Source organism: Nomascus leucogenys, chromosome 19 (genome assembly GCF_006542625.1).
Source record: "Nomascus leucogenys isolate Asia chromosome 19, Asia_NLE_v1, whole genome shotgun sequence".
Lineage (NCBI taxonomy): Eukaryota > Metazoa > Chordata > Mammalia > Primates > Hylobatidae > Nomascus > Nomascus leucogenys.
The window spans coordinates 58,800,082-58,813,068 of NC_044399.1; the positions used below are offsets into that span (position 1 = coordinate 58,800,082).

General features: G+C 37.7%; 1 protein-coding gene and 1 pseudogene across 12 annotated transcripts in view; both read right to left on the reverse strand.

Moving 5' to 3' along the window:
- The window catches only part of BABAM2 (BRISC and BRCA1 A complex member 2), a 574,233-nt gene that overhangs the window by 389,699 nt on the left and 171,547 nt on the right, over positions 1–12,987 (reverse strand). The gene's annotated exons all lie outside the window — the stretch shown is intronic.
- LOC100585711 lies at positions 5,513–6,129 on the reverse strand (annotated as a pseudogene).

The following is a 12,987-nucleotide window of genomic DNA, read 5'->3' on the forward strand; positions in this document are numbered from 1 at the left end:
AACATAAATTTTATTCAGACTGGATACGAATTTTTTTTTTAATCTCCTTCTCTTTCTCCTCAGGCTAGCTCTATTCCTACCCATCTCTCTTACCTATTTCCCTCACAAATTAGATGTATCTGGTCTTCATCTGAAATCCCACAACTGCAAAACTCTCTAGAACTTCCTTAATCTTCTGGCATTCACCTTCTTATTTTGCCATATTTTTCATTGTTTATTTTTTAATGGTTTTAATTTTCCATCACTAAAAACATGATCATACTGAAACATTTTGTTCCCCTCCTTTTACGAGCTAGCCCTGTAGCCAAAGGAAGAAAAAAAAAGATTTTTTTTTTTTTTGGTGAGATGGTTGGTAATGATATTAAGGTAGATGGTATTGAGAGGTGACAGGCGCCTCCTCTGCCTGGGCCCCCACTTTGGTGGCACTTGAGGAGCCCTTCAGCCCACCGCTGCACTGTGGGAACCCCTTTCTGGGCTGGCCAAGGCGGGAGCCGGCTCCCTCAGCTTGCAGGGAGGTGTGGAGGGAGAGGCGCGAGCGGGAACCGGGGCTGCGTGCGGCGCTTGCGGACCGGCTGGAATTCCGGGTGGGCGTGGGCTTGGCGGGCCCCCCAACTCGGAGCAGCCGGCTGGCCCTGCCGGCTTGGGACCTGCAGCCCGCCATGCCCGAGCCTCCCACGCCCTCCATGGGCTCCTGTGTGGCCCGAGCCTCCCCGACGATTGCCACCCCCTGCTCCACAGCGCCCAGTCCCATCAACCACCCAAGGGCTGAGGAGTGCGAGTGCACGGCGCGGGACTGGCGGGCAGCTCCACCTGCAGCCCCGGTGCGGCGGGATCCACTGGGTGAAGCCAGCTGGGCTCCTGAGTCTGGTGGAGATGTGGAGAACCTTTATGTCTAGCTCAGGGATTGTAAACACACCAATCAGCACCCTGTGTCTAGCTCGAGGTTTGTGGATGCACCAATCGACACTCTGTATCTAGCTGCTCTGGTGGGGCCTTGGAGAACCTTTGTGTCCATACTCTGTATCTAACTGATCTGATGGGGACCTGGAGGACTTTTATGTCTAGCTCACGGATTGTAAACGCACCAATCAGCGCCCTGTCAAAACAGACCACTCGGCTCTACCAATCAGCAGGACGTGGGTGGGGCCAGATAAGAGAATAAAAGCAGGCTGCCAGAGCCAGCAGTGGCAACCCGCTGGGGTCCCCTTCCACACTGTGGAAGCTTTGTTCTTTTGCTCTTTGCAATAAATCTTGCTACTGCTCACTCTTTGGGTCCACACTGCTTTTATGAGCTGTAACACTCACCGGGAAGGTCTGCAGCTTCACTCCTGAAGCCAGCGAGACCACGAGCCCACCGGGAGGAACGAACAACTCCAGACGTGCTGCGTTAAGAGCTGTAACACTCACTACGAAGGTCTACAGCTTCACTCCTGAGCCAGCGAGACCACGAACCCACCAGAAGGAAGAAACTCCAAACACATCTGAACATCAGAAGGAACAAACTCTGGACACGCCGCCTTTAGAACTGTAACACTCACCGCGAGGGTCTGCGGCTTCATTCTTGAAGTCAGTGAGACCAAGAACCCACCAATTCCAGACACAGTATCAAAAGAGAAGTGTGGGCCCAGGATGGTGGTTCATGCTTGTAATCCCAGCACTTTGGGAAGCCGAGGAGGGAGGATCACTTGAGCCCAGGAATTGGAGACCAGCCTGGGCAACATGTAAAGACTCTGTCACTACAGTGGTTCATGCCTGTAATCCCAGCACTTTGGGAGGCCAAGGCAGGAGGATCACTTGAGCCCAAGAATTCAAGACCACCCTGGGCAACACAGGTAGACCCTGTCTCTACGAAAAGTAAAATAATTAGCCAGGCGAGGAGCTCAGGCTCCTCCCACCCCAGCTACTTGGGAAGCTGGGGTAGGAGGATCTGCTTGAGCCCAGGAGTTCAAGGCTGCAGTAAGCCACGATTGCACCACTGCACTCCAGCCTGGGCAACAGAGCAACACTCTGTCTCAAAAAAATTAAAAAATAAAAAATTAGCCAGGCATAGTGGCACACACCTGTAGTCCCAGCTACTCAGGAGCATCACCTGAACTCAGGAGTTCGAGTCTGCAGTGAGCCAAGATTATACCACTGCACTCCAGCCTGAGCGACACAGCAGGACCTTGTTTCAAAAAAAGAGAGACAGAAGTGTGAAGGGTAGAGCCACTACTGGTTTTCTTTTTCACGTGCCAATATAGAACTGGCTAAAGAATCAGAAGTTAATTATGTTGCCTAACTCTGGAATGTGAAGAAAGACTTCAATAAATTGGAGGTTTGACAGCAGCCTGGGAACAGTATTAAAAGAATTATTCTATGAAGAATTAGGCTGTTTATATCAGACAGAAGTCTTGTTTTTTAATTTCAATACACAATTGTTTCCCCTGAAGCAGAGCTAGTGAAAATCAACAGAGATCGGTGGTCGGATAATGCTACATAAAGCCTGCCATGCATCCCAAACTGGTCTGGAGTGCCTGTAACATTTGGAGCGCCCATAACATGTCCCAAAAGGTCTTATGCCAACTTCTGTCTCAAATATCCCAGAGATGAGAACAGTTGAATGCCCTTAAGAGCCAGAATAATAAAGAAAAAGAATAGTTCAAAACAAACATAAGTACATTCGTGCCCTCTGGATACTTCCATTAAGCACCTAGTTTCCTAAACACCCTTTGTTATGAGGCCAGACCAGAATTTTTAAATCTCTGCTTTACCAACTCTGAAAAAGTATGTGTCCTGTCTTTTCTGATATGAAGACAGCATTACCAGTGCCATAAACTTGCAAAAAGGGAATCACTCTGAAATACAAAGATAACTAATAGAAATGTAAGCATTTCTTGACACTAACTATGTAGCCTCATCAATCCAGCACACAATAATCCCATTAAATGTAAATGGTCTAAACATCCCAATTAACAGGTAAAGACTGTCAGATTTAAAAGTAAAATCCAATTATATGCTACTCAAAAGAAATCTAAATATAAAGACACAAATAGGTTAAAAATAAAACAATGGAAAAGATGTACCATGTAAAATTAATTTCAAAGCAAACAACATTTCCAAGGACAAAGAGTGTCAATTCAAGAGGACATAACATTCTTAAATGTTTACAAATTTAATAACAGAGCTTCAAAATAAATGAAGCAAAAAATGACAGAACAGCAAGAACAAGTAGACAAATCCACAATTATAGTCTGTGATTTCCATATCCTTCTTCCAATAATTGATAGAAGAATGATGCAGAAGCTCAATAAAGATATGGTACACATTTAAACATAAACCCATAATTATAGTCAGAGACTTCAGTATCTCTCTTTAAAAAACTAAAATAGGGCGAGGGATAAAAGACTACAAATAGGGTGCAGTGTATACTGCTCTGGTGATGGGTGCACCAAAATCTCACAAATCACCACTAAAGAACTTACTCATGTAAACAAACACCACCTGTTCCCCAATAACCTATGGAAAAATAAAAAATTTAAAAAATTAAAAACTTAAATAACAAAAAGAAAATTAGTAACAATATATCACATTTGAACAGCTCTATTAACCAACTTGACCTAATTGCTATTATAGAACACTCCACCAAAGAAAAATAGAACACATTCTTTTCAGTGTACATTGAACATGTACTAAAATAATCTATATCCTGGGCCATAAAACAAATCTCAATACATTTAAAAGGATGTAAGTCATACAAAGTATGTTCCCTGACCACAATAAACTTAAATTCAAATTCAATAAAAGATCCAGAAAATTTTGTAAACCAAATAACATATTTCTAAATAACTCATAGGTCAAAAAAAATCTGAGGGAAATTCAGAACATGTGATGAGTGAAAATAAAAACATAACACAGCAAAATTTGTAGGATACATCTAAAACACTACTTAGCTGGAAATTTATAGCATTAAACACCAATATTAGGAAAAAAGAAAGATCTCAAATCAGTGACCATGTTAATAAACTAGGAAAAGAAGAGCAAGTGAAAGTAAAAGAAGAAAGAAATATTTAAAATCTGAATGGAAATCAATAAAATAGAAAACAGAAATACAACAGAGAAGATGGATGAAACCAAAAGCTGGTTCTTTCACAACATGAGTAAATATTTACCACTTTTTTCTTTACCACTAGCCAGACTGGCAAAGAAAACAGTTGCAGGGGGGAAAGGAATGGCCAAGATCAGGAAACACAGAGGTGACATCACTACAAATTTTACACATTTTTTTAAAATAATAAAAAAAAAATTAAGAAAAACTTTATGCCAATCAATTCAGCAACTTAGATGAAATGGACAAATTCCTTTAAAGACACAAATCAGCAACACTGATTCAAGATGAAGTAGATAATCTGAATAGATCTAAATCTATTAAGCAAATTTAATTTGTACTTTAAAACCGTCCCACAAAGAAAACTCCAGGCCCAGATGGTTTCACTGGCAAATTCTACCAAACATTTAAGGAAGAAATAATATGAATTCTTCAAAAACCTTTGAAAAAAATGAAGAAAAGGTTCACTTAGCAACTCATTCTATTCTGAAGCCAGCTTTACTATGAGGAAAAAAATAGTGAAAAGCATTCAAATGAAACTACAAACCAATATCATTCATGAATATAAATGAAAAACTCTAAAAAAAAACTTTAGCAAATTAAATCCAACAATATAGAGAAAGGACATACATCAAAACAATCAGTTTATCCCAGGAATGCAAGGTAGACTGAATATTCAAAACTCAATGAATGAAAACCACCATATTAATAACATTAAAAGAGAAAAACCACATGATCATCTCAATAGATGAAGATAAGTATCTGCCAAAATCTAACATCCATTGTTGATTTTTTTCTGTTGTAGTCATTTCTACATTAATAACTTTATTAACTGCTAATGAAAATTAGAACTTTTATGGGTTCTTCTGACAAGATATTTTAAAATCTTAAAATGCCTTTACTTCACTGAAGCCATCTTTAGAGTTAGTTATTGCTTTCATGTTACCTGTCATCTTGACTTCAACTCGATATTTTTTGTTCCCAACCCTCAAATTTTAAAAGTAGCTTCAAGTTAAGGAAAGCTCATTTTTCCACAGTTGATTTTTGTGAAAAACATCCATCTCCTGCTGGAAGTCTAGGAGTGAACCTAGAACTTCAGGGCCAACTGGAAATTCATTACCAACACTTGCATTGTTTAATCTATTTATCTCCACAAGCCAGAAAATGTACAGTCCTGAAAAAGGTGGACTCTTTGTGCACACATACAATTTTTAAAAAGGAGAGGGCAACAGGAAGGGGACTGAGGCTTGATCACCAAAAAACAGCACAATGAAAACAAACAATACGGAATAATGAGGACTAGAATTCAAATTACCAGATGTTTTAAAGAGATGGGTGCCAGTTTTCAATTCCCTTTTCAATACCACACTACAAAAGAACTATTTTTAAAAATAAAAAAGGGTTGAGAGAAAAGAATTAAAATAATATCTAAACAGTTGAATGACCTTCTGTTTGTTCCTGATAAACTTAAATCACATCTTCTTCTTCCATCCCCAGTTCTTTTAGAGTATGATTATCAGCAATTATCTGACCTTCAAAGAGAAACCTCAGTGAATTCATTGGATGCCCTGTCTTCGACAATATGATTCTTTTTTTTTTTTTTTTTTGAGATGGAATCTCACTCTGTCGCCCAGGTTGGAGCGCAGTGGTGCGATCTCGGCTCACTGCAATCTCCGCCTCCCGGGTTCAAGCGATTCTTCTGCCTCAGCCTCCCGAGCACCTGGGATCACAGGCACCTATCACCACACCCGGCTAATTTTTTGTATTTTTAGTAGAGACAGGGTTTCACCATGTTGGCCAGCCTGGTCTCAAACTCCTGACCTCAGGTGATCCGCCTGTCTCGGCCTCCCAAAGTGGTGGGATTACAGGCGTTAGCCACCGCACCTGGCCAACAATATGATTCTTTGAGTCTCTTAAGATGTGCTGTCATTTTCACTGAAGTAAATCTCACTGCTATCCTGTCCAGTGACTTTGAGTTCAATGTACTCACCTTCCTTCTTATCCCCCAAGTCCTAAGTTGAAGGTTCTGGCTGCTGGTCAGACATGGTGACAGTGGCTTCCCCCAAGAGTCTTCGCACAGCAGCAGGCTGGGGTAGGCAGACCTTAGCTCCTGGTTTTACAAATCTGTCTCCCTTTCCCACAGGACAACACTGTGGCTGACCATTCCTGATTTTAAAAAACTAAACAAAACAAAAAAATCCCCAACTAACTAGGTATAAAAGGGGACTTCATCAGTCTGATAAAGGGCATCTCTGAAAAATACATAGCCAACATAATATTAATACTTAATAGTGAAAGAATTATTTTCCCCTAAAATCTGAAACAAGGAAAGAATATCTAATTTTAAAACTTTTTTTTTTTGAGATGGAGTCTCACTCTGTCATCCAGGCTGGAGTGCAGTGGCGCAATTTCAGCTCACTGCAACCTCCACCTCCTGGGCTCAAGCCATTCTCCTGCCTCAGCCTCCCAAGTAGCTGGGATTACAGGCATGCGCCATCATGCCTGGGTGATTTTTGTATTTTTAGTAGAGACAGGGTTTTGCCATGTTGGCCAGGCTGATCTCTAACTCCTGACCTCAGGTGATCCACCCACCTCGGCCTCCCAAAGTACTGTGATTACAGGCGTGAGCCATCATACCCAGCCTTAACACTTTTCTACCAACAAAATATTGGAGATTCTAGTCAGTGCACTAAGGCAGGAAAGAAAGAAAAGGCATTCAGATTAGACAGAAAGGACTAAAACTGTCATTCACAGATGGCATAATTTTCTATGTAGGAAATCTTATGGAGTCTACAGACAAACTTCTGTAACTCATACCTGAGTTTACCAAGGATCTAACATCAACAGACAAAAAAAAAAAATCAACTGTATCTCTATATACCAGCAATAAACAATCAGAAATTGAGAATTTAAAAAATACAATTTACAACAGCATCAAAATATATTAAATACTTAATAAACAAAAAGAAGTGCAAAACCTGTACATGGAATAACATAGAAAACTAAAAAATTGACAAGATGATTCCAAATTTTATAGAGAAATGAAAAAAATCTAACATTTCCAAACCATTTTGGAAAAAAAAGGAATAAAAATTGGAGGGTATCTACCACCTGATTTCCAAACTTACTATCAAACTACAGCAATCAAAACTGTGGTTTCAATATAAAGTTAGATATATAGACCTACAGGACAGACTAGAAAGTTCAGAAAAATGCTCACACATATGTGGGCAATTAATTTTTGACAAAAGTGCAAGGGCAATTTAAAAGAGAGAGCATTCTTTTCATCAAATGATACTAGAATATGTGGATGTCCATACTTTTTAAAAACCTGTATCATATACAGAAGTAAACTCAAAATGGATCACAAACCTGAACATAAAACCTAAAGCTATAAAACATTTAAAAGAAAACATAGTACAAAAATCTTTGTGGCATGGAATTAGGCAGTTTCGTTAACACAATAAAAAGGCAAGCCACAGTCGGGGAGAAAATATTTGCAAATCATACATCTGATAAAAAACTTGTAACCTAAATATATGAAGAATTCTCAAAACTCAATGATAAGAAAATAATCCATTTTTAAAAAAGGCAAAAGGTTTGAACATTTTGCTAAAGATAAGTTATCACATATAAAGAAATGAAATGTAAAATAGTAGCAGAAAAGGATGGCCAGAGGAGTTGAGTAGGGGAAAAAGAAGTATATAATATTGTTAGGTTCTTACATGATAAATGAAGTATTATAGTATTTTTAATGGTAGACCGTGAAAAGTTAAAGATATGTATTCTGAACACTAGAACAGCCATGGGGGAAAAAAAATCAAACAATGACATATAGCTCAGAAGCCAACAGTAGAGACAAAAAAAAATCCTAAAATATTAATTAATCCAAAAGAAGGCAGTAAAAGAAATGAAAAACAGATGACATAACAATTAGAAAATAAACAGCAAGATCCAGCCATAGTGGTAATCAGATTAAAGATTAAATTACCTAAACACTCCATTTAAAAGGTAGACATTATCAAGCATAAACAAAGAGCAGAAAACAATGAAATATACATGAGAATAATAAAGAAAAATCTATGAAATAAAAAGCTGGTTATTTAAAAAAAAATAAAATTGTTAATCTTCTAGCTAGATTCATCAAGGAAAGCAGAGAAAAGACACAATGTACCAATGTCAGAAATGAAAGGGGAAATGAGTACAGGTCACACAGGTAGTAAAAGAATAACAAGGAAATAGATGAACAATGATATGCCAATAATTTCAACAACTTTGATGAAATGAACAAATTCCTTAAAAGACAAGGCTGTAAAAACTCACTTAAGAATAATTTAAAAACCTGTTAGTCCTATACCTGTTAAAGAAATTGCATTTATAGTTAAAAACCTTCCCTCTCGCTCCCTCTCTCTCGCTCTCTCTCTCTCTCTTCCTCCTCTCTTCTCCTCTCCTCTCCTCTCCTCTCTCCTCTCTCCTCTGTCTCTCTCCTCTCTCTCTCTCTCTCTCTCTATCTCGCTCCAGGTCCAGATGGCTTCATTGGTGAATTCAAACCTTCTAACCTTTCAGGAAGAAATAAAATCAATCTTTCACAAACTCAGAAAACAGAGGACTGAATACTTTCCAACTTATTTTATAAACACAACATTACTCTGGTGCCAAAACCAAGCAAAGAACTAAAAGTAAAGAAAAGAAATACAGCATCAAATACAGAGGCAAAGTTCTTTAAAAAGACATGAGTGAATCAACTCCAGTAATACATCAGAATGATCATACATAATAATCAAGCGAAATTAATCTGCAGAATGCAACAGTGGTTCAACATTTGAAAATCAGTTTATCATATTAACAGAATAAAAGAAATAAAGCAAGTAGACAGAGAAAAAACATTTAACATATGTTAACATTCTTTTCATAATAAAAACTCTCAGCAAACTAAAACAGATGCGAACTTCCTTAGATTGATAAAAAGGCACCTAGAACTGACAATTACACTTGATGAAAGACTAACTATCTTCTTAAGACTGGGAATAAGGCAAGGTCTGACTTCACCACTTCTACCTGCCACTGGCTATTAGGTATTGTCTATTGCACTAGATAGTACAATAAAACAAGAATGAGAAATATAAATTATACAGATTGGAAAAGAAGATACAAAACTATCTTTTTCACAAGCAAATGTGTTGAAGAAAATACCTAAGTAATCTACAAAAAAATTATTAGAATTAATACGTAAATTTAGGGACATAGCAGCATCAGCATACAAGGTTAAATATACCAAAATCAATTACATTTCAGTGAGTTCAGGAAAAGAAAGTTCAAAAAAAAAAAACACATTACTATAAATCGGCATCAGAAAGTATGATATATTTAGGGGTAAATTTAACAAAATTGGATTAAGATATATTCACTGAAAACTATAAAATACTGCTCAGAGCAATTAAAAATGACCTAAATAAATGGAGATGTTAGCATTTTTATCTCTTGGAAGACTCAATGTTAAGATGTTAATTCTCCACAAACTGATCTACAGATTCCCAGCAGGATTTCTGTAAACAATTACAAGCTGATTCTAAAACTTCTATGGAAATACAAAGGACTTAGAATACCCAAAACAGCTTTGAAAAAGAAGTTACAGGACTTATACTACCTTATTTAATTTATAGATTCAATGCCATCCCCATCAAGCTACCAATGACTTTCTTCACAGAATTGGAAAAAACTACTTTCAAGTTCATATGGAACCAAAAAAGAGCCCGCATCGCCAAGTCAATCCTAAGCCAAAAGAACAAAGCTGGAGGCATCACGCTACCTGACTTCAAACTATACTACAAGGCTACAGTAATCAAAACAGCATGGTACTGGTACCACAACAGAGACATAGATCAATGGAACAGAACAGAGCCCTCAGAAATGATGCCGCATATCTACAACTATCTGATCTTTGACAAACCTGACAAAAACAAGAAATGGGGAAAGGATTCCCTATTTAATAAATAGTGCTGGGAAAACTGGCTAGCCATATGTAGAAAGCTGAAACTGGATCCCTTCCTTACACCTTATACAAAAATTAATTCAAGATGGATTAAAGACTTAAATGTTAGACCTAAAACCATAAAAACCCTAGAAGAAAACCTAGGCAATACCATTCAGGACATAGGCGTGGGCAAGGACTTCATGTCTAAAACACCAAAAGCAATGGCAACAAAAGCCAAAATTGACAAATGGGATCTAATTAAACTAAAGAGCTTCTGCACAGCAAAAGAAACTACCATCAGAGTGAACAGGCAACCTACAGAATGGGAGAAAATTTTTGCAATCTACTCATCTGACAAAGGGCTAATATCCAGAATCTACAATGAACTCAAACAAATTTACAAGAAAAAAACAAACAACCCCATCAAAAAGTGGGCAAAGGACATGAACAGACACTTCTCAAAAGAAGACATTTATGCAGCCAAAAAACACATGAAGAAATGCTCATCATCACTGGCCATCAGAGAAATGCAAATCAAAACCACAGTGAGATACCATCTCACACCAGTTAGAATGGCCGTCATTAAAAAATCAGGGAACAACAGGTGCTGGAGAGGATGTGGAGAAATAGGAACACTTTTACACTGTTGGTGGGACTGTAAACTAGTTCAACCATTGTGGAAGTCAGTGTGGCGATTCCTCAGGAATCTAGAACTAGAAATACCATTTGACCCAGCCATCCCATTACTGGGTATATACCCAAAGGACTATAAATCATGCTGCTATAAAGACACATGCACACATATGTTTATTGCGGCACTATTCACAATAGCAAAGAGTTGGAACCAACCCAAATGTCCAACAATGATAGACTGGATTAAGAAAATGTGGCACATACACACCATGGAATACTATGCAGCCATAAAAAATGATGAGTTCATGTCCTTTGTAGGGACATGGATGAAACTGGAAAACATCATTCTCAGTAAACTATCGCAAGGACAAAAAACCAAACACCGCATGTTCTCACTCATAGGTGGGAATTGAACAATGACAACTCATGGACACAGGAAGGGGAACATCGCACTCCGGGGACTGTTGTGGGGTTGGGGGAGGGGGGAGGGACAGCATTAGGAGATATACCTAATGCTAAATGACGAGTTAATGAGTGCAGGAAATCAACATGGCACATGGATACATATGTAACAAACCTGCACATTGTGCACATGTACCCTAAAACCTAAAGTATAATAAAAAAATAAAATAAAATAAAATAAAATAAAATAAAGACTTCCTATAAAGCTACAGTAGTCAGGATCGTGTTGTATTCACTTAAGGATAGACATATTAAGGGAATACAACATAAAGTCCAGAAATAGACCCACACTTAAATTGTTAATTAACAAATATGTGATCAAAAGTAGCTCAAGGCCAGGCACAGTAGCTCATGCCTGTAATCTCAGCACCTTGGGAGGCCAAGGTGGAACGACCACTTGAGGCCAGGAGTTCGAGATCAGCCTGGGTAACACAGTGAAACCCCGTCTCTACAAAAATAAAATAAAAAATAAAAATTAGCCAGGTACGGTAGTATGTGCCTGTAGTCCCAGCTATTTGGGAGGCTGAGGCAGGAGGGGTTGCTTGAGCCCAGGAGGTCAAGGTTGCAGTGAGTTATGATTGCTATGATTGTGTCACTACACTACACCACAGGCTTTTTATTACTGGGTAATAAAGTGAAACCCTGTCTTAAAAAAAAAAGAAAAAAAAAAGGTAGCTCAAAATGGATCAACAATACCAATGTTGGCAAGAATATAGAAAAACTAATGGATCAACAATACCAAATGTTGGCAAGACTGTAAAAGAACCAGAATCTCATAAATTGTTAGGAATGTAAAATAGTGCAACTACTTTGGAAAACAGTTTAGCACTTAAAAGTTAAGCATACACTCAGCTTACAGCACAGTAATACTACTCCTAGGTATTTACCCACTAAAAATTAAAACATATCTCCAGAAAAAGACACATCCAAAAATGTAATGGCAAGTTTATTCATAATAGCCAAAAAATAGAAAAAAAAAATCTGAATGTCCTTCAATGGATGAATAAATAAAAAACTGTGGTACAGCCATACGATGTAGTGCTATACAGCAATAAAAGGAACAAAGTACTGATGTAACATGGATGAATCTCAAAAACATAATGCTGAATGAAAGAGGCCATATACCAAAAACTACATAATATATTATTCCATTTATATAAAATTCTAAACAGGCAAAACTGTTTCAGTTTTAGAGAAATGATAAGGCTCAGGGTTAAGAGGAAGGTGGTGGAGGGGACCGATTTGTGTGGGGAAGGAAATGTTCTATACCTTTAGGGAATGGAAATGTTCTTTATCTTCACTGTGGTGTGGTTTTAAGTGTTTACCATTGCCAAAACACACAGAACTGTACACTTAAAGTGGGTACATTTTATTATATGTAAATTATACTACCTCAATAAAGTTGATATTAAAGAGTGGGATATAAATTTTGACCTCAGAGTTATTGTGTCGATAAAATAAAATAATGTATATAAATAAGCCTAACCATAAAATGCCCAATAAGTTAATTTAGTAATCATATCAGTCATTTTTAATAAACTATAATCAGTACCAAAGACAGATTATATATAATACATAGCTATAATTAAACTGACTTTATAAATTTAAATTAATATTAGTTGCTATTCCTAATATATTTCTTCTAATCCATGAATTCCAAGAAAATAAAATATTCTAAAACTCCAAGACAAAGGAATCCTGAATATCTAAGGAGAGTGTCTAATCCAGAAAATTAGCACTCTTTACTTGCCTTTCAATGAGCATTTTGTAGAACATTCACTAAATCAAAGGTGACCTGCCTCCATAATTTGCCTCTAAAAATACCTTAAATGCT